The sequence below is a fragment of the Lipotes vexillifer genome, unplaced genomic scaffold (genome assembly GCF_000442215.2).
Source record: "Lipotes vexillifer unplaced genomic scaffold, Lipotes_vexillifer_v1.1 scaffold49, whole genome shotgun sequence".
Lineage (NCBI taxonomy): Eukaryota > Metazoa > Chordata > Mammalia > Artiodactyla > Lipotidae > Lipotes > Lipotes vexillifer.
Window position 1 is genome coordinate 604,981 of NW_006790551.1, and position 24,119 is coordinate 629,099.

Below are 24,119 nucleotides of genomic sequence, written 5' to 3' on the forward strand. Positions count from 1 at the left end.
TTTCCGAGGAACCTGTGCGGCCCGCCACGGCCAGGGACTCGTGAACCAGGGACAACTTCCCCAGGAGAACGCACGGCGCGCCTCAGGCTACTGCAACGTCATGCCTGCGACTGCCGCCGCAGGCCCGCCCCGCACGCCGTGCCCCTCCCTTCCCCCCGCCCCCGGACTGAGGGAGCCAGAGCCCTGAGTCAGCGGCTCCTTTAACCCCGTCCTGTCTGAGCGAAGAACAGATGCCCTCCGGAGACCTACACGCAGAGGCGGGGCCAAATCCAAACCTGAGCCCCTGGGAGCTGTGAGAAGAAGAGAAAGGGAAATCTCTCCCAGCAGCCTCAGAAGCAGCGGATTAAAGCTCCACAATCAACTTGATGTACCCTGCATCTGTGGAATACATGAATAAACAACGAATCATCCCAAATTAAGGAGGTGGACTTGAGAGCAAGATTTATGATTTTTTCCCCTTTTCCTCTTTTTGTGAATATGTATGTGTAGGGTTCTGTGTGAGATTTTGTCTCTATAGCTTTGCTTCCACTATTTGTCCTAGGGTTCTATCCGTCCGGTTTCTTTTGTTTGTTTTTTAATTTTTTTTCTTTTTTTTCACTTAATAATAATTTTTTGTTATTTTAATAACTTTATTATATTTAATCTTACTTTATTTTATTTTGCTTTATCTCCTTTCTTTTTACCTTCCTTCCCTCCTTCCTTCCTCCCTCCCTCCCTCCCTCCTTTCTTTCTTTCTCTCTCTCTTTCTACTTCTACTAATTCTTTGTTTCTAGTTTTTCTCCCTTTTATTCTAAGCCGTGTGGATGAAAGGCTCTTGGTGCATCAGCCAGGAGTCAGTGCTGTGCCTCTGAGGAGGGAGAGCCAACTTCAGGACACTGGTCAACAAGAGACCTCCCAGCTCCACATAATATCAAACAGTGAAAATATCCCAGAGATCTCCATCTCAACACCAGCACCCAGCTTCACTCAACGACCAGCAAGCTACAGTGCTGGACATCCTATGCCAAACAACTAGCAAGACAGGAACACAACCCCACCCATTAGCAGAGAGGCTGCCTAAAATCATAATAATTCCACAGACACCCCAAAACACACCACCAGACATGGACCTGCCCACCAGAAAGACAAGATCCAGCCTCATCCACCAGAACACAGGCACTACTCCCCTCCACCAGAAAGCCTACACAACCCACTGAACCAACCTTAGACACTGGGGACAGATACCAAAAACAACGGGAACTATGAACCTGCAGCCTGCAAAAAGGAGACACCAAACACAGTAAGATAGGCAAAATGAGAAGACAGAAAAACACACAGCAGATGAAGAAGCAAGATAAAAACCCACCAGACCTAACAAATGAAGAGGAAATAGGCAGTCTACGTGAAAAAGAATTCAGAATAATGATAGTAAAGATGATCCAAAATCTTGGAAATAGAATAGACAAAATGCAAGAAACATTTAACAAGGACCTAGAAAAACTAAAGGTGAAACAAACAACGATGAACAACACAATAAATGAAATTAAAAATACTCTAGATGGGATCAATAGCAGAATAACTGAGGCAGAATGGATAAGTGACCTGGAAGATAAAATAGTGGAAATAACTACTGCAGAGCAGAATAAAGAAGAAAGAATGAAAAGAACTGAGGACAGTCTCAGAGACCTCTGGGACAAAATTAAACGCACCAACATTCGAATTATAGGGGTTCCAGAAGAAGAATAGAAAAAGAAAGGGACTGAGGAAATATTTGAAGAGATTATAGTTGAAAGCTTCCCTAATATGGGAAAGGAAATAGTTAATCAAGTCAGGAAGCACAGAGAGTCCCATACAGGAAAAATCCAAGGAGAAATACACCAAGACATATTAATCAAACTCAAAAATTAAATACAAAGAAAACATATTAAAAGCAACAAGGGAAAAACAACAAATAACACACAAGGGAATCCCCATACGGTTAACAGCTGATCTATCAGCAGAAACTCTGCAAGCCAGAAGGGACTGGCAGGACATATTTAAAGTGAGGAAGAAGAAAAACCTGCAACCAAGATTACTCGACCCAGCAAGGATCTCATTCAGATTTGATGGAGAAATTAAAACCTTTACAGACAATCAAAAGCTGAGAGAGTTCAGCACCACCAAACCAGCTTTACAACAACTGCTAAAGGACCTTCACTAGGCAAGAAACACAAGAGAAGGAAAAGACCTACAATAATGAACCCAAAACTATTAAGAAAATGGGAATAGGAACATACATATCAGTAATTACTTTAAATGTAAATGGACTAAATGCTCCCACCAAAAGACAAGATTGGCTGAATGGATACAAAAACAAGACCCATATATTTGCTGTCTGCAAGAGACCCACTTCAGACCTAGAGATACATACAGACTGAAAGTGAGGGGATGGAAAAAGATATTTCATGGAAATGGAAACCAAAAGAAAGCTGGAGTAGCAATTCTCATATCAGACAAAATAGACTTTAAAATAAAGACTATTAGAAGAGACAAAGAAGGACACTACATAATGATCAAGGGATCGATCCAAGAAGAAGATATAACAATTGTAAATATTTATGCACCCAACATAGGAGCACCTCAATACATAAGGCAAATACTAACAAAAGTGAAATCAACAGTAACACAATCATAGTAGGGGACTTTAACACCCCACTTTCACCAATGGACAGATCATCCAAAATGAAAATAAATAAGGAGACACAAGCTTTAAATGATACATTAAACAAGATAGACTGAATTGATATTTATAGGACATTCCATCCCAAAACAACAGAATACACACATTTTTCTCAAGTGCTCATGGAACATTCCCCAGGATAGATCATATCTTGGGTCACAAATCAAGCCTTGGTAAATTTAAGAAAACTGAAATTATATCAAGTATCTTTTCCAACCACAACACTATGAGACTAGATATCAATTACAGGAAAAGATCTGTAAAAAATACAAACACATGGAGGCTAAACAATACACTACTTAATAACGAAGTGATCACTGAAGAAATCAAAGAGGAAATAAAAATATATCTAGAAACAAATGACACTGGAGACACGATGACCCAAAATCTATGGGATACAGCAAAAACAGTTCTAAGAGGGAAGTTTACATCAATACAATCCTACCTTACGAAAGAGGAAACATCTCGAATAAACAACCTAACCTTGCACCTCAAGCAATTAGAGAAAGAAGAACAAAAAACCCCAAAGTTAGAAGAAGGAAAGAAATCATAAAAAATCAGATCAGAAATAAATGAAAAAGAAATGAAGGAAACAATAGCAAAGATCAATAAAACTAAAAGCTGGTTCTTTGAGAAGATAAACAAAATAGATAAACCATTAGCCAGACTCATCAAGAAAAAAAGGGAGAAGACTCAAATCAATAGAATCAGAAATGAAAAAGGAGAAGTAACAACTGACACTGCAGAAATACAAAAGATCATGAGGGATTACTACAAGCAACTCTATGCCAATAAAATGGACAATCTGGAAGAAATGGACAAATTCTTAGAAATGCACAAACTGCCAAGACTGAATCAGGAAGAAATAGAAAATATGAACAGACCAATCACAAACACTGAAATTGAAACTGTGATTAAAAATCTTCCAACAAACAAAAGCCCAGGACCAGATGGCTTCACAGGCGAATTCTATCAAACATTTAGAGAAGAGCTAACACCTATCCTTCTCAAACTCTTCCAAAATATAGCAGAGGGAGGAACACTCCCAAACTCATTCTACGAGGCCACCATCACCTTGATACCAAAACCAGACAAGGATGTCACAAAGAAAGAAAACTACAGGCCAATATCACTGATGAACATAGATGCAAAAATCCTCAACAAAATACTAGCAAACAGAATCCAACAGCACATTAAAAGGATCATACACCATGATCAAGTGGGGTTTATTCCAGGAATGCAAGGATTCTTCAATATACGCAAATCTATCAATGTGATTAACCATATTAACAAATTGAAGGAGAAAAACCATATGATCATCTCAATAGATGCAGAGAAAGCTTTTGACAAAATTCAACACCCATTTATGATAAAAACCCTGCAGAAAGTAGGTGTAGAGGGAACTTTCCTCAATATAATAAAGGCCGTATATGACAAGCCCACAGCCAACATCATCCTCAATGGCGAAAAACTGAAAGCATTTCCACTAAGGTCAGGAACAAGACAAGGTTGCCCACTCTCACCACTCTTATTCAACATAGTTTTGGAAGTTTTAGCCACAGCAATCAGAGAAGAAAAGGAAATAAAAGGAATCCAAATCGGAAAAGAAGAAGTAAAGCTGTCACTGTTTGCAGATGACATGATACTATACATAGAGAATCCTAAAGATGCTACCAGAAAACTACTAGAGCTAATCAATGAATTTGGTAAAGTAGCAGGATACAAAATTAATGCACAGAAATCTCTGGCATTCCTATATACTAACGATGAAAAATCTGAAAGTGAAATCAAGAAAACACTCCCATTTACCATTGCAACAAAAAGAATAAAATATCTAGGAATAAACCTACCTAAGGAGACAAAAGACCTGTATGCAGAAAATTATAAGACACTGATGAAAGAAATTAAAGATGATACAAACAGATGGAGAGATATACCATGTTCTTGGATTGGAAGAATCAACATTGTGAAAATGACTCTACTCCCCAAAGCAATCTATAGATTCAATGCAATCCCTATCAAACTACCACTGGCATTTTTCACAGAACTAGAACAAAAAATTTCACAATTTGTATGGAAACACAAAAGACCCCGAATAGCCAAAGCAATCTTGAGAACAAAAAATGGAGCTGGAGGAATCAGGCTGCCTGACTTCAGACTATACTACAAAGCTACAGTAATCAAGACAGTATGGTACTGGCACAAAAACAGAAAGATAGATCAATGGAATAGGATAGAAAGCCCAGAGATAAACCCATGCACATATGGTCACCTTATCTTTGATAAAGGTGGCAGGAATATACAGTGGAGAAAGGACAGCCCCTTCAATAAGTGGTGCTGGGAAAACTGGACAGGTACATGTAAAAGTATGAGATTAGATCACTCCCTAACACCATACACAAAAATAAGCTCAAAATGGATTAAAGACCTAAATGTAAGGCCAGAAACTATCAAACTCTTAGAGGAAAACATAGGCAGAACACTCTATGACATAAATCACAGCAAGATCCTTCTTGACCCATCTCCTAGAGTAATGGAGATAAAAACAAAAATAAGTATGCTAACACATATATATGGAATTTAAGGGAAAAAATGTCATGAAGAACCTAGGGGTAAGACAGGAATAAAGACACAGACCTACTAGAGAATGGACTTGAGGATATGGGTAGGGGGAAGGGTAAGCTGTGACAAAGCGAGAGAGAGGCATGGACATATATACACTACCAAACGTAAAACAGATAGCTAGTGGAAAGCAGCCGCATAGCACAGGGATATCAGCTCAGTGCTTTGTGACCGCCTGGAGGGGTGGGATAGGGAGGGTGGGAGGGAGGGAGACGCAAGAGGGAAGAGATATGGGAACATATGTATATGTATAACTGATTCACTTTGTTATAAAGCAGAAACTAACACACAATTGTAAAGCAATTATACTACAATAAAGATGTAAAAAAAAAAAATTTAAGTTCAAACAATACTAGGCACTGAGAAGTAATACACATTTCCTAAGATTTTAAGCAAGATACAAATGTATTTAAAGGTAAGTTTGATATATGTAAAAGAACTCTCTAATATTCCTATAGTGAGCAAAGTGAACGCAAAGGCAGATTATGAAAGAGAAGCAGTGATTTTCAAATAGTTTTACTCAAGTACCTCCAAGAAAGGTTTTTTAAAAACTGTATACACACTCAAATATTTACAAATTGCTGTAAAATTTTTATTGTAACCATATAATTGCAAAAAAAAATGTAATTTTGTGGTTGCTTTTTTAAACCATTATATAACTTTAAAAAAACATATTACAAACATTACATGACTTAGGGGTACTCTATGTTCTAAAACTTCATGTACTGCCCTGACATCTTTAAGTTTCACTGGCTCCTCAGTTTCCCTGCTCTCACCACATATGTCCCCACCCAGCAGGAAAGGTTCCTCATCTGACTAGTTTTCCTATCAGCCCAGAACTACAACTATGCAGCCAGAAACTCAAACCTGCAGAGGCTGTAGCAAAGGATGGTTTTGATCTACCAAGCTCTGAGTTGTGGTCCCAGGGGTCTTCCACTGCACCTCCCCCCTACTTATGCCTCTGTTAACAAAAAAACCGATTCAGACTTATAGAGGAAAACATCTGTGGTATAGTGAAGGGGTTAATTCAAACCTTCCTTAAGCCAGTTTCCTTAAACCATACAACCACTGGCACTGGGGAGGCCCCTGTCCCTAATGATACTGATCTGAGGCTTTATGGAGAAGGGAAGTAAGGAACTGATAAATATGAACAGTATAAAAAGAACCCTTCACACCAAATATATCCAGTGACAAAAAAGGAAGGCGGGAAATAAAGAAAAAAATCTGGACACAAAAAATAATGAAAATAAAACCAAAAATAAACAAATAGGACGTAATTAAACTTAAAAGCTTTTGCACAGCAAAGAAAACCACAAATGAGATGAAAAGACAACCCTCAGAATGGGAGAAAATATTTCCAAATGAAGCAACTGACAAGGGATTAATCTCCAAAATATACAAACAGCTCATGCAGTTCAGTATCAAAAAAACAAACAATCCAATCAAAAATTGGGCAGAAGACCAAAAAGACATTTCTCCAAAGAAGACACAAATGGCCAAGAGGCACATAAAAAGATGCTCAACATCACTAATTATTAGATAAATGCAGATCAAAACTACAATGAGGTATCACCTCACACCGGTCAGAATAGTCATCAACAAAAAAAAATTCTACAAACAATAAATGCTGCGGAGGGTGTGGAGAAAAGGGAACCCTCTTTCACTGTAGGTGGGAATGTAAATTGATACAGCCACTATGGAGAACAGTATGGAGGTTCCTTAAAAAACTAAAATAGAACTACTAAATGACCTAGGAATCCCACTACTGGGCATATACCCTGAGAAAACCATAATTCAAAAAGACACATGCACCCCAATATTCACTGCAGCACTATACAATAGCCAGGACACGGAAGAAACCTAAATTCCCACCGACAGATGAAAGGATAAAGAAGATGCGGTTCATAGATACAGTGGAATATTACTCAGCCATGAAAAGGAATGAAATTGGGTCACTCGTAGAGATGTGGATGGACCTAGAGTCTGTCATACAGAGTGAAGAAAGAAAGAGAAAAACAAATATCGTATATTAATGCATATATGTGGAATCTAGAAAAATGGCACAGATGAACCTATCTGCCGGGCAGGAATAGAGACGCAGACATAAACAATGGACATGTGGACATGGAGGGGGGCAAGGGAGGGTGGGGTGAACTGGGAGATTGGGATTGACATATATACACTACCATGTCTAAAATAGGTAGCTAGTAGGAACCTGCTGCATAGCACAGGCAGCTCAGCTCGGTGCTCTGTTGTGACCTAGATGGGTGGGATGGGGGGTGGGGGGAGGAGGGAGGCCCAAGAACAAGGGGATATATGTATACATACAGCTGATTCACTTTGTTGTAAAGCAACTATACCTCAATTTAAAAATAAATAAATAAATGTAAATAAAAATAAAACAGAGGTCCAAAATTTGACCCAATTGGAAAATTCGACCCAATTTTGCTAAAAAAAATTTACAGCAAGTAGATAAAAGGGTGTTAAATGGCTTTTGCATCTGGCTAGTTTCCCTATCAGCTGGAACAACTGCACTCAGGCAATCCTCAATCCCAATGTGTTTCACTTCTCAGCCAGACTAAGGGTACCTCATCTTCTTGTTACTTCAAAGGCTGCCTCCCATAGGTCCTAGCTGTTCAATATGCTTCCGAACGCAAGCCCTGTGTGGCCCTGCATGGCAAGCAATGTCCCCCTCTCCCAGGGAGTAAGTACATGTTACTAAAAAACTGTTTCGTTTTTTCTTTTCCCAAGGGAGGACAAAACATTTAAGTTATTAAATCTAATATACAGAGTGATTCATTTAATATGTACATATTTACAAAAAAAGCACTTTCACGAGGAGGGGCGGCCGGGGCCGGCAGGTGGGCAGCGGCCTGGTGCCCACGGCAAATGTTGACAGTTGTGAGGGGAGAGTCTGTGCGAAGGCACTTGTCACAAGCTTCAATACTGCCACAGTCCTGGGGAGAACAGAGCAGTCAGGAAGGGCACTTCTGAAAGCACAGCTGAGAGATCTCTGGAGTGAGTGTTCTGGGCAGGAGCAAGCGAGGACGGCGGACTGGAGGGGACAGACTGGAGAGCTGGCGAGGGTCTGCCCACGGGCCTCAGGCCACACCGACCGCCACAGGCCTCACCGATGACCTCAAGCCCCACTGCCACTGCAGGTGCCACCAACAGCCACAGGCCACGCCAAACATCACAGGTCCCACTGAGAACCATGGGTCCCACTGTCAGTCTCGGGTGGTCTCATAGACAGCCACAGACCATGCTGTCTGCCATGGGTGGTCCCACCAACAGCCACGGGTCCCACCGGCTCTTTGGCCTGGAGCCACTGAGAACCCCAAGTGAAGAAGAAAGGAAGATTCTTTAAACAGTGCTGCCAATTTCACTATCCCATGTTGGGTGCTGTGTGTTTGGTCATTTCACACTATTGAGGGCAGAGATCCTTCCCTCAGCAACTGGGTGCATAAGAGGTGAACACTAGGTATCTGTTATCATCCATTTAAAAAATATGAAAAAGATTTTCTTTAGCAGTCAATGTGTCATTCTTTTTCTTTTTGAAACTGTATTTCCACCATACTAGCCACACATCTGAAAAGATATTAGGAATAATATTTCATAAACTCTATACACAAAATCATTTACTTCTTGATATATTGCAAAACACTAAAGCCAAAAAAATCTCTTCACCTGTAAATGCATATTTTAAACACATATACATAGGTATTTTTCCATAAAGAACTTTATTTTTATTTTATAAAAGTTATTAATGTTTTCCTTTCTTTTAATGTCCATGGGTTCAAACACAGAAAGTCATTACACAGCACACTATTATATAGGTACTGATCCGTATTTTATTCTAGGAATAGTACTGTTTTATAAATCTTTAGTATATGCAGAATTTATTTTACTGTAATATGTAAAATTGAGACCTAAATTATTTTTCCAAATATAAAAACTATTTTTTAAACAATTCAATATTAACAATCTCTTGCCCCATTACTGCTCTGACAGACATTATTATATGGAAGTCTTCCTATTTATTTCCACCCATCTGTCTCTGCATCAGTTCCATATCTTAATTTTCATAACTTTATATGTTTAAAATATAATAAAGTAAGCAAAGCACTTTACCCTTATATTGTAAAAATCTCCTTCCACACTCCAGTCTTTTTTTATTAAACTTTAGGTGAAGTTTTTATACTTTTTTTTGTGTTGGTAATTCTTACTATGCCAATATCTTGTCTTTGTTATGTAATATCAATTTTTCAATAATACTTTTGCCTGACCCTATAATTTTTCTTCAAGGTCGATCATGTACATTCTATGGGAATATACTGACATCAATCACAGTGAAAATTAGGCAGCATTTTACTAAAGAAAATACAGCTAAAAAAAGAAAAATAGAGTTCATCACAATCATAATCTAAGGGTTACCGCAAAGAATGTGTATGAGGCTCCAGGTGAAATGTCTAGCATATCAAAAATTAATGACAGAAGATCCCACAGGCAACTAGGCCTGTGAGCCACAACTACTGAGCCTGCGCGTCTGGAGCCTGTGCTCCGCAACAAGAGAGGCCGCGATAGTGAGAGGCCTGCACACTGCGATGAAGAGTGGCCCCCGCTTGCCACAACTAGAGAAAGCCCTCGCACACAAATGAAGACCCAACACAGCCAAAAATAAATAAATAAATAAATATTAACAAAAAAAAAATTAATGACAGCCATAGGTCAAAAGTTGGTTGTTTTCATGTTCCCTTTAATTATACATAAATAGTGTCATTACTCAATTACAGAAGTGAATAATCTGATAGCTGGTATCCTCACTCACCATGCTCTACTAGGAGCTAGAATTACTCTCCGGATCATCAATAAAAGCATTCTGATCATTCCGCTGGCATATGTGTCCTAGTGACAATCATTTCCTATCATTCTCCTCTACTCTAAAGCATTACGTAGATACAAATTATTTATTCAAAATCCAGCACACTATCTACCATTGCAAAATCACCTAAAATCAATACCAGAAATGGAGATGTGTTGATCTGAGAACAAAGATTATTATGGGCGTTCGTACAGTAAGATGGGAGTAATACATTCCTGAGAATTCTTCAGTTCTGGCTGAGCAACATCTCACTTGTAGCAGTAATCTTCCCCCCTTACATGTGACACTGCTTTGCTGAAATCTCATCAGAAAACACATACTGGTTAACAGTTTGGATTAAGCCTTAGAAAACTGCCATTTTCAGGTTGAAAATACTCAAACAGAAACAGATGCGTGTTTCCATTTAATATTTCAGTTGCTACTGAGCATGTGTTTAATAGAAACTCTAATCAGATAGAAATAAAGAGTAATTCAGGGAGAAAAGTCTCGCTATATTCTAAATTTAACTTTGAGAAACAACTGAAAAAATGGAAATCTAGGAGCTTTTAGATTTGCATGATCATAAACTATTACTGCATTCTATTTTCTTCTTTTTCAGAGGATATGTGAAGCTAATGTTGCTATTACCCTATATCTCCAAGGTGACCTATTTTTACTGATACTAGACTCATCAGAAAAGAGTGCAAGTAGACAAAATAGTGTTAATTTACTCATTGTCAAAAATTTAGTATCAAAAGGCATTTAAAATAATTTTACTTCCTTCACCACTTGTTAAATTTAATTTCACAATTACACAAATAAAAAAAAAAAAGAGAACCAAATTGCACCTCAGGAAGTGAAAAACCCATTTGTGCCCATTTTCTTAATTTTCTATTGTTAAATGATGCAAGTCACTTGACTACTAAGTAATGCTTTAAAGAGTCACATTTGAGACAATTTCTATTATATTTTTCCTTTCACAGTAATACGTCTGTTTTACTTAGTTTGCTTATAATTAAACAACAAATCTCCTGTACTTAATTACTTTTGTTTTGTGCTCAGATTCCACCTCTTAAGTAACTGGGTAATCAGTGATCAAGTGTATCAGGCTTGTAGACTAGTTTGATGTTTATAAGGTGTCTGTACCCCCTCATTTGGTGGGGTGGTCTGACTGAAGATAATATGGATGGTATTAGTTGAATGCAGCTCTGGAAGAATGATTTCAATTTATTTTAAGGACTGCAACTCTTGCTCTTACCCACCTACCCACTGGAGGAAAGTACACACATTACATTTCAAAGCATAGAAAGGGATCCATTTATAACTGAACAATACTTTTGTGAAACATTTGAGATCCAGGTATTCTGAGAGGCTTACATTTTTCAATTGTGGTCATGTAAAAGCATAATTGGAAGCCAGGAAAGACTATCCTTGTTTTTCAGATTGAGGATGCTTCACACCAGGATAGTTACCATCAACAGATATAGTCTTAACACTTGGCAGATGTAAAAAGCCATTTAACTGAGCTTTCCTGTACCTATACTACAAGTAAATTTTTGCTCCTACATTTTCAGACTACTTATGTGTGATGTGAGAGTGAAATCTCTAATTTTTTTAAATAGCAGATATTTTTTAAATTAAAAAAATATAAGGAAAATAAATGAAAAGCAGGAAGACGATGGCAAAAACTATACATCAGCATTCTGAATTCAGCTCACTAACCAAAAGTTGAGATAGGACATCTAAACTATGGGCCATCAATGTTCTGTTAATACAGATGTCGCCTAACTAAGTAAAGTTTTTGAGAGTTCCTTTGCTTTGTTTTTAGAAGGTAAACAGCAATATATTTATCTTTAGGGTAGAAATTCTGATGACATTCATATTAGAATCTTTAAGTTCTTGGCTCAAGATTTGTCACCACTACTTGTTCCTGTAAGACTGGATTAGCAATATCAATGCTAGCAATACAGACAGACAAGCAAGCAAAACAAAATATTTCTCCAATATCACAAGGTTTTATCACCTAGCCACATAATGAGCGAAAAATCACACCTCTCTAAAAAGTTCCAATTGAAAACTTCTTCAAGACACTGGATGCCAACTTATTAGTGCTTCCATTTACTTATTTTAATGTTATTCTCAAAGTATTTGAATTTTTAAATAAATCATTTTTTATTCTGTAAAAAAATCTTTTTTTTTTGCGGTACGCGGGCCTCTCACTGTTGTGGCCTGTCCCGTTGCGGAGCACAGGCTCCGGACGCGCAGGCTCAGCGGCCATGGCTCACAGGCCCAGCTGCTCCGCGGCATGTGGGATCTTCCCGGACCGGGGCACGAACCCATGTCTCCTGCATCGGCAGGCGGACTCAACCACTGCGCGACCAGGGAAGCCCTAAAAAGATCTTTAATCTGAGTTTTTCAATTCCTTTCAGTAGTCAAGTTAAAACACACCCCCCTATACACACACACACAAACCAGCAACGCATTTAAATCCATTTACTAATATTGCACCACATTCTGTCAAGTAGCACTAATTGCACTGGGAATGGAAATTAATTGAGAAGCCTTGGCTGTTTTTGCATAGCTGCTTGAATTTATACATTATCTTTGGAGTTCATTCTAAAAGAGCAGTTTTTTCACACTGTGTTCACATTTCACGACCTAATATGAACAAATGTATGTGTAATTTGCCAGCACGTCATCACTGAAATGTTTCGATTCAATGTAGCCAAAGTACATAAAAATGACAATATAGTTATTTCCCAATTATCCCACAGCAGCAGAGTAACCAGTGTTTCAATATAAAGTGTAATTGATTCCTAATTACTGTGCTTTCACAGGGAGGCCATAGTCCATAACTTCATTAAATAGTGAAAACAGAAGTAACTATTCATGAGGAAAGAATTAACATATACTATATGATTATTTACTTTCTAATCTGTAAATGTTTTAGGTTCTGGTCTGTGGAAAGGCTGCTTGGTCAGCAATATGTCATTCAGATGTTCCTTGGGGAATAGGAAATTTGCCCAGTGATGTTCATGTGGGAGGGGGAAATAAAAAATTGGCTTTTGATGTTTGACGTGCTCTAGAGGGTGTGGCCCAGTTCTTGGACCATTTCCGATACAAGGGTATAGAAGAGCAAGTATTCAAGTGTATGAATTCAGGGCACATTAACCATTATATACACTAGCCTTGATAGGGTTCTCATGGAGGATGGAAGAGAAGAAATGATAAAGTGACAGAGCATAAGGGACTGGGATCTATCTATTGTGTTGGGCAAAAATTTCATTTGGATTGTTTGTAATGTCTTATGAAAAATTCGAATGAACTTTTTGGCCAACCCAATATGACTAATGGGAGAAATGAATGAAGAGTGTAGTTTCTAACCACAAATGCTACTCAAATATTTTCTGTCTTAGAGAGGTCCATGACATAAAGGGAGGGGCAACATATACTTGTGTATTATGAAGAAATGAGCAAACAAAATGGAATATAATGAGGCCTCCTACATGAAGGTACCAAATATTGAGTTTTGTGTTTTTATTTATTATTATTTTATATATTTTTTTTATTTTTTAACATCTTTATTGGGATATAATTGCTTTACAATGGTGTGTTAGTTTCTGCTTTATAACAAAGTGAATCACTTATACATATGTTCCCATATCTCTTCCCTCTTGCATCTCCCTCCCTCCCCCCCTCCCTATCCCACCCCTCCAGGCGGTCACAAAGCACCAAGCTGATATCCCTGTGCTATGTGGCTGCTTCCCACTAGCTATCTATTTTATGTTTGGTAGTGTATATATGTCCATGCCTCTCTCTCACATTGTCACAGCTTACCCTTCCCCCTACCCATATCCTCAAGTCCATTCTCTAGTAGGTCTGTGTCTTTATTCCTGTCTTACCCCTAGGTTCTTCATGACATTTTTTTTTTAATTCCATATATATTTGTTAGTATACGGTATTTGTCTTTCTCTTTCTGCTTACTTCACTCTGTATGACAGACTCTAAGTCTATCCACCTCATTGCAAATAGCTCAATTTCATTTCTTTTTATGGCTGAGTAATATTCCATTGTATATATGTGCCACATCTTCTTTATCCATTCATCCGATGATGGACACTTAGGTTGTTTCCATCTCCGGGCTATTGTAAATAGAGCTGCAATGAACATTTTGGTACATGACTCTTTTTGAATTTTGGTTTTCTCAGGGTATATGCCCAGTAGTGGGATTGCTGGGTCATATGGTAGTTCTATTTGTAGTTTTTTAAGGACCCTCCATACTGTTCTCCATAGTGGCTGAACCAATTCACATTCCCACCAGCAGTGCAAGAGTGTTCCCTTTTCTCCACACCCTCTCCAGCATTTATTGTTTCTAGATTTTTTGATGATGGCCATTCTGACTGGTGTGAGATGATATCTCATTGTAGTTTTGATTTGCATTTCTCTAATGATTAATGATGTTGAGCATTCTTTCATGTGTTTGTTGGCAGTCTGTATATCTTCTTTGGAGAAATGTCTATTTAGGTCTTCTGCCCATTTTTGGATTGGGTTGTTTATTTTTTTGTTATTGAGCTGCATGAGCTGCCTGTAAATTTTAGAGATTAATCCTTTGTCAGTTGATTCATTTGCAAATATTTTCTCCCATTCTGAGGGCTGTCTTTTGGTCTTGTTTATGGTTTCCTTTGCTGTGCAAAAGCTTTGAAGTTTCATTAGGTCCCATTTGTTTATTTTTGTTTTTATCTCCATTACTCTAGGAGATGGGTCAAGAAGGATCTTGCTGTGATTTATGTCATAGAGTGTTCTGCCTATGTTTTCCTCTAAGAGTTTGATAGTTTCTGGCCTTACATTTAGGTCTTTAATCCATTTTGAGCTTATTTTTGTGTATGGTGTTAGGGAGTGATCTAATCTCATACTTTTACATGTACCTGTCCAGTTTTCCCAGCACCACTTATTGAAGAGGCTGTCCTTTCTCCACTGTACGTTCCTGCCACCTTTATCAAAGATAAGGTGTCCATATGTGCGTGGGTTTATCTCTGGGCTTTCTATCCTATTCCATTGATCTATCTTTCTGTTTTTGTGCCAGTACCATACTGTCTTGATTACTGTAGCTTTGTAGTATAGTCTGAAGTCAGGCAGCCTGATTCCTCCAGCTCCATTTTTTGTTCTCAAGATTGCTTTGGCTATTCGGGGTCTTTTGTGTTTCCATACAAATTGTGAAATTTTTTGTTCTAGTTCTGTGAAAAATGCCAGTGGTAGTTTGATAGGGATTGCATTGAATCTATAGATTGCTTTGGGAAGTAGAGTCATTTTCACAATGTTGATTCTTCCAATCCAAGAACATGGTATATCTCTCCATCTGTTTGTATCATCTTTAATTTCTTTCATCAGTGTCTTATAATTTTCTGCATACAGGTCTTTTGTCTCCTTAGGTAGGTTTATTCCTAGATATTTTATTCTTTTTGTTGCAATGGTAAATGGGAGTGTTTTCTTGATTTCACTTTCAGATTTTTCATCATTAGTATATAGGAATGCCAGAGATTTCTGTGCATTAATTTTGTATCCTGCTACTTTACCAAATTCATTGATTAGCTCTAGTAGTTTTCTGGTAGCATCTTTAGGATTCTCTATGTATAGTATCATGTCATCTGCAAACAGTGACAGCTTTACTTCTTCTTTTCCGATTTGGATTCCTTTTATTTCCTTTTCTTCTCTGATTGCTGTGGCTAAAACTTCCAAAACTATGTTGAATAAGAGTGGTGAGAGTGGGCAACCTTGTCTTGTTCCTGACCTTAGTGGAAATGCTTTCAGTTTTTCGCCATTGAGGATGATGTTGGCTGTGGGCTTGTCATATACGGCCTTTATTATATTGAGGAAAGTTCCCTCTACACCTACTTTCTGCAGGGTTTTTATCATAAATGGGTGTTGAATTTTGTCAAAAGCTTTCTCTGCATCTATTGAGATGATCATATGGTTTTTCTCCTTCAATTTGTTAATATGGTTAATCACATTGATAGATTTGCGTATATTGAAGAATCCTTGCATTCCTGGAATAAACCCCACTTGATCATGGTGTATGATCCTTTTAATGTGCTGTTGGATTCTGTTTGCTAGTATTTTGTTGAGGATTTTTGCATCTATGTTCATCAGTGATATTGGCCTGTAGTTTTCTTTCTTTGTGACATCCTTGTCTGGTTTTGGTATCAAGGTGATGGTGGCCTCGTAGAATGAGTTTGGGAGTGTTCCTCCCTCTGCTATATTTTGGAAGAGTTTGAGAAGGATAGGTGTTAGCTCTTCTCTAAATGTTTGATAGAATTCGCCTGTGAAGCCATCTGGTCCTGGGCTTTTGTTTGTTGGAAGATTTTTAATCACAGTTTCAATTTCAGTGTTTGTGATTGGTCTGTTCATATTTTCTATTTCTTCCTGATTCAGTCTTGGCAGTTTGTGCATTTCTAAGAATTTGTCCATTTCTTCCAGATTGTCCATTTTATTGGCATAGAGTTGCTTGTAGTAATCCCTCATGATTTTTTGTATTTCTGCAGTGTCAGTTGTTACTTCTCCTTTTTCATTTCTGATTCTATTGATTTGAGTCTTCTCCCTTTTTTTCTTGATGAGTCTGGCTAATGGTTTATCTATTTTGTTTATCTTCTCAAAGAACCAGCTTTTAGTTTTATTGATCTTTGCTATTGTTTCCTTCATTTCTTTTTCATTTATTTCTGATCTGATTTTTATGATTTCTTTCCTTCTGCTAACTCTGGGGTTTTTTTGTTCTTCTTTCTCTAATTGCTTGAGGTGCAAGGTTAGGTTGTTTATTCGAGATGTTTCCTGCTTCTTAAGGTGGGCTTGTATTGCTATAAACTTCCCTCTTAGAACTGCTTTTGCTGCATCCCATAGGTTTTGGATCGTTGTGTCTCCATTGTCATTTTTTTCCAGGTATTGTTTAATTTCCTTTTTGAGTTCTTCAGTGATCACTTCGTTATTAAGTAGTGTATTGTTTAGCCTCCAAGTGTTTGTATTTTTTACAGATCTTTTCCTGTAATTGATATCTACTCTCATGGCGTTGGGATCGGAAAAGATACTTGATACAATTTCAGTTTTCTTAAATTTACCAAGGCTTGATTTGTGACCCAAGATATGATCTATCCTGGAGAATGTTCCATGAGCACTTGAGAAAAATGTGTATTCTGTTGTTTTTGGATGGAGTGTCCTATAAATATTAATTAAGTCCATCTTGTTTAATGTATCATTTAAAGCTTGTGTTTCCTTATTTATTTTCATTTTGGATGATCTGTCCATTGGTGAAAGTGGGGTGTTAAAGTCCCCTACTATGAATGTGTTACTGTTGATTTCACCTTTTATGGCTGTTAGCATTTGCCTTATGTATTGAGGTGCTCCTATGTTGGGTGCATAAATATTTACAATTGTTATATCTTCTTCTTGGATCGATCCCTTGATCATTATGTAGTGTCCTTCTTTGCCTCTTGTAATAGTCTTTATTTTAAAGTCTATTTTGTCGCATATGAGAATTGCTACTCCAGCTTTCTTGTGATTTCCATTTGCATGGAATATCTTTTTCCATCCCCTCACTTTCAGTCTGTATGTGTCCCTAGGTCTGAGGTGGGTCTCTTGTAGACAGCATATATATGGGTCTTGTTTTTGTATCCATTCAGCCAATCTGTGTCTTTTGGTGGGAGCATTTAGTCCATTTACATTTAAGGTAATTATCGATATGTATGTTCCTATTCCCATTTTCTAAATTGTTTTGGGTTCGTTATTATAGGACTTTTCCTTCTCTTGTGTTTTTGTCTAGAGAAGTTCCTTTAGCATTTGTTGTAAAGCTGGTTTGGTGGTGCTGAACTCTCTCAGCTTTTGCTTGTCTGTAAAGGTTTTAATTTCTCCATCAAATCTGAATGAGATCCTTGCTGGGTAGAGTAATCTTGGTTGCAGGTTTTTCTCCTTCATCACTTTCAGTATGTCCTGCCACTCCCTTCTGGCTTGTAGAGTTTCTGCTGAGAGATCAATCAGCTGTTCCTTATGGGGATTCTTTTGTGTGTTATTTGTTGTTTTTCCCTTGCTGCTTTCAATATGCTTTTTTTGTTTTTATTTTTTGACAGTTTGCTTAATATGTGTCTTGGCGTATTCCTCCTTGGATTTATCCTTTATGGGACTCTCTGTGCTTCCTGGACTTGTAAGTATTTTCTTTCCCGTATTAGGGAAGTTTTCAACTATAATCTCTTCAAATATTTTCTCAGTCCCTTTCTTTTTCTCTTCTTCTTCTGGAACCCCTATAATTCGAATGTTCGTGCATTTAATGTTGTCCCAGAGGTCTCTGAGACTGTCCTCAGTTCTTTTCATTCTTTTTTCTTTATTCTGCTCTGCAGTAGTTATTTCCACTATTTTATCTTCCAGGTCACTTATCCGTTCTTCTGCCTCTGTTATTCTGCTATTGATCCCATCTAGAGTATTTTTCATTTCATTTATTGTGTTGTTCATCATTGTTTGTTTCATCTTTATTTCTTCTAGCTCCTTGTTAAATGTTTCTTGCATTTTGTCCATTGTATTTCCAAGATTTTGGATCATATTTACTATCATTATTCTGAATTCTTTTTCAGGTAGACTGCCTATTTCCTCTTCATTTGTTAGGTCTGGTGGGTTTTTATCCTGCTCCTTCATCTGCTGTGTGTTTTTCTGTCTTCTCATTTTGCTTATCTTACTGTGATTGGGTTCACCTTTTTGCAGGCTGCAAGTTCGTAGCTCCCGTTGTTTTTGATGTCTGTCTCCAGTGGCTAAGGTTGGTTCAGTGGGTTGTGTAGGCTTCCTGGTGGAGGGGACTAGTGGCTGTGTTGTGGTGTATGAGGCTAGATCTTGTCTCTCTAGTGGGCAGGTCCACGTCTGGTGGTGTGTTTTGGGGTGTCTGTGGACTTATTATGATTTTAGGCAGCCTCTCTGCTAGTGGGTGGGGTTGTGTTCCTGTTTTGCTATATGGTTGGCATAGGTTGTCCAGCACTGTAGCTTGCTGGTCGTTGAGTGAAGCTGGGTGCTGGTGTTGAGATGGAGATCTCTGGGAGATTTTCGCCGTTTGATATTATGTGGGGCTGGGAGGTCTCTTCTTGACGAGTGTTCTGAAGTTGGCTCTCCCACCTCAGAGGCAGAGTCCTGACTCCTGGCTGGAGCAGCAAGAGCCTTTCATCCACTCGGCTCAGAATAAAAGGGAGGAAGGAAGGAAGAAAGAAGAAAAGACGGAAAAAAGGAAAGGAGGGAGGGAGGGAGGGAGGGAGGAAGGAAGGAAGGAAGGAAGGAGGTAAGTAAGGAAAAAAGAAAGAAAGAAGATACAGTAAAATAAAATAAAGTATAATAAAGTTATTAAATTAAAAAATAATTATTTCGAAAAAAAAAGGGGCGCATAGAACCTTAGGACAAATGGTGGAAGCAAAGGTATACAGACAAAATCTTACACAGAAGCATACACATACACCCTCACAAAAAGAGATAAGGGGAAAAAGTCATAAATCTTGCTCTCAAAATCCACCTCCTCAATTTCGGATGATTCGTTGTCTAAAGGAGGGAAGAAAAGAAAAGAAAAGAAAAGAAAAAGGAAAAGAAAAGAAAAGGAAAGAAAGATAGAAAGAAAGAAGGAAGAAAGGAAGGAAGAAAGAAAGAAAGAAGGTAAAGTATAATAAAGTTATTAAAATTAAAATTAATTATTAAGAAAGAAAATTAAAAAAGAAAAAAACGGACGGATAGAACCCTAGGACAAATAGTGGAAGCAAAGCTATACAGACAAAATCTCACACAGAAGCATACACATACACACTCACAAAAAGAGGAAAAGGGGAATAAATCATAGATCTTGCTCTCGAAGTCCACCTCCTCAATTTGGGATGATTCATTGTCTATTCATGTATTCCACAGATGCAGGGTACATCAAGTTGATTGTGGAGCTTTAATCTGCTGCTTTTGAGGCTGCTGGGAGAGATTTCCCTTTCTCTTCTTTGTTCTCACAGCTCACTGGGGCTTAGCTTTGGCCAAATTTTGAATTTTAACAGTGCTGGAGTTGATTTTCCTACCTTTACATCTCTCTATTATAGAGCTTTGTAAAGACGCTATTTTTGGTTACCTATAACTTGGCAAAAAAGGTTCAGATAATCTACAGATGTTGGACTACAATGTAATCTAAAATATTTATGTTATGAACTATTTGAATAGTGATAGTAAAAAACACTCATGGGAAATCACTAGTATTTTAATTTTGGGCTGCCATAATTTTGGTGTACTCTCGGAAGTAAATTTGTCACATATGATAAATGTGTCATCGACTAGAAGGACTGTAATCATTCACTGGTAATTCTTCGAGTCTCAAGCCTGTGCACATCACCTCACATAAAATTGTACAAGGGGGCTTCCCTGGTGGCGCAGAGGTTGGGAGTCCGCCTGCCGATGCAGGGGACACGGGTTCGTGCCTCGGTCTGGGAAGATCCCACGTGCCGCGGAGCGGCTGGGCCCGTGAGCCATGGCCGCTGAGCCTGCGTGTCCGGAGCCTGTGCGCCGCAACAGTGAGAGGCCACAACAGTGAGAAAAAAAAAAAAAAAAAAAAAAATTGTACAAGGAAATATAATTCTATAATATAAATACACAGTATAGCATGTGTCTGCTATACTGAACTAAATAACTGCTAGGCAGGACATGAGCTCATCTCCTAGTCTCATGTCCTTTCCATGGCATGATAATTTAGGAAATAAGCATTAGGAAGGCATAGTGGATACCTTTGGTGTCCTGTCTAATCTTCCTTTGGAGGCTGGTGTCCTAATCCCCCGGCTACTCGATGTATTAGCACATAAAGATGCAAGAGGGAGGGGATATGGAGATATATGTGTAGGTATAGCTGATTCACTTTGTTATACAGCAGAAACTAACACACCATTGTAAAGCAATTATACTCCAATAAAGATGTTAAAATAAATAAATAAAATTAAAAAAAAAAAAAACTCAGAGCATCCTACTTCTCTGGAGAATTCTCCTTGGTCCCCTTACATGGGAGTCTATGTTTCTTCCTTTCTACCCAACAGATTCTAGCCAAACACTGAATCCTAGATCCACTGTCACATGTGTGAGTAACATTGTGCTTCAGAATAAAGCTAGTTTCCATCTAAGTTTTCATTATTCTTTAGCATTTTCCCCTGGCTATCTCAGCTCCTTCACTCCCCTTATCCTAAGGGTACTCCCCCAAAAAATAACGTACAAGAATCCCCATTTCAGATTATGGGACTGACGCACTGCCCACTGTTCCAAGAGGGCTGGTAAGAATCCCCATTTCAGTCACTTCGTCGAGGAAATCCCACCAAAGAGTGGGCTTGGTTCTACGTTCAGGAGTGGTCCTCAGAAAAAAGTTCTAAGAATGACATCTGGAGCTGGGTCATTTATTGACTGTATGACCTTGAGTGTCCCATCACTATGGCAGGTAAAGGACTGATGGACCCTGTCATACTATAGCTATAGTGAACTGAGGTGGCATATAGGTGGAATGGGGTACACTAGCTGGTACAATGTCTCCAGCATTTGAAAGGTGTAATAGAAAAAGAAAATGTGAGGAATGTAGAATTGAATGCTTGTTCTTAAGCACCACTGATATTTTGAAGAGAAAAAAAATGACAGGTTCACATTTATTAATCAATAACTTAAAGCAAGGTAAAGTTAAAAGGCCTTATTGATACAATTTAAAGAGACTGTCATTGAAGTCCTAGGGCAGAACCATTAAAGTTCAAGACCAGGATATAACTATAGCAGTGCAGAATTTCAGAAAAGCCTGAATGCTCAGCCTCAGCAAGTCTTCTATGCCAGGCCAGGGCCTGGTGTAGAAGTAATAATAAAACCCAGAGATTTTAAAATGGGTACTGTGTTGGTGCATTTGAGAATCTTGAGGTTCTGCTTAACTCTCTCTCAAGGTCAAATCCCTTTTCTTAGCAGACAGATCCGCTTTTCTAAAAACAATGTTAAGAATTTCCAGTAAGGCAAGAATGTACAAAACAATGCATGCCCTCTTCAAGATGCGCCCTCAACTGCCCTCTTGGCCAACAGACTATTTTTGTCTAGTTCTACTGAGATATCATTGATATAAAAATTGTGTAAGTTCAAGATGTGTAACTGGATGGTTTGATACACATATATATTGCAAAATGATTACTGCAGTAAGGATAGCTAACACATCCATTACCACACTAAATTATCATTTTGTGTGTGTGTTGCTGCGAGAACATTTAAAATCTACTCTCTTAGTAACTTTTAAATATACAATACAGCATTGTTAATTACAGCCACTATGCTGTATATTAGATCCCCAGAACTTATTCATCGAATAACTGGAAGTTTGTACCTTTTGACTAACATCTCCCCATTTCCCCATCCTTCAACCCCTGGCAACCAATATTCTAATCTCTATTTCTGTGAGTTCAGCTTTTTTATATTCCATTTATTACGAAGATCAAACACTGCATTTGTAGAGATACGGATGGACCTAGAGACTGTCATACAGAGTGAAGTTAAGTCAGAAGGAGAAAAACAAATATCCTATATTAACGCATATATGTGGAATCTGAAAAAAATTGGTATAGATGATGTTATTTACAAAGCAGAAATAGAAACACAGACATAGAGAACAAAGGTAGGGACACCAAGGGGGAAAGGGGGAAAGGGGGAGGGGGGCGGGTGGGATGAACTGGGAGATTGGGATTGACATATATACACTATTGATACTATGTATAAAATAGATAACTAATGAGAACCTACTGTATAGCACCCGGAACTCTACTCAGTGCTCTGTGTTGAGCTAAATGAGAAGGAAATAAAAAAAAGAGGGGATATATGTATACATATAGCTGATTGGCTTTGCTGAATGGTATAGACTAGCACAAGATTGTAAAACAACTATACTCCAATAAAAATTTTAAAAAAATAAAAATAAAAAAAAATTAGTGAAGGCAATGAGTAAAAAACAAAAACAAAAACAAAAGACTCATAATTAGGGTAAAATCTCAGCATAACTCAACCAGAAATTAGTGGACCTAATCAGGATGAAGAGGTTTTATATATTGAAGGAGCTGCAAGCTCTGGCTAATATGTGCCAGCAGGACATGGGAAGTAGGCCTGGAAGGGATCATGAGGGTGGCAGCAGGTGGGTAGAATATAAAGCTGGGTAAGAGAGAGTGTCTATATTGGGTACTCTCTGATAGCAAATAACTTAATACTCTCACAACTGGATGATCTGAATGCTTGGAAAAAGGGTCAGTTTTCATTAAATAAAAATGCCAGAGCTGCCTTGGTAATATATTGATAACTAAATAAAACTAAATAAAACTAAATAAAAAGGATAAGAAAGGTGGCATGCTACAATGGCTTTATTATATATGACCAGACAAATCATTAACCATCAGTGAAATGCAAATCAAAATAACAGTGAGATATACCACATACCTGTTATAATGGCTATTATCAAAAAGACAAGAGAGGGGGCGGTGGAAAGATGGCGGAGGAGTAAGACGCGGAGATCACCTTCCTCCCCACAAATACACCAGAAAGACATCTACATGTGGAACAACTCCTACAGAACACCTACTGAATGCTGGCAGAAGACCTCAGACCTCCCAAAAGGCAAGAAACTCCCCACGTATCTGGGTAGGGCAAAAGAAAAAATTAATTAAAAACAGAGACAATAGAATAGGGACGGGACCTGCACCAGTGGGAGGGAGCCGTGAAGGAGGAAAGGTCTCCACACACTAGGAAGCCCCTTCGCGGGCAGAGACTGCGGGAGGCGGAGCGGGGCGCTTCGGAGCCGCGAAGGAGAGCGCAACAACGGGGGTGCGGAGGGCAAAGCGGAGAGATTCCCGCACAGAGGATCGGTGCCGACCAGCACTCACCAGCCCGAGAGGCTTGTGTGCTCGCCCGCCG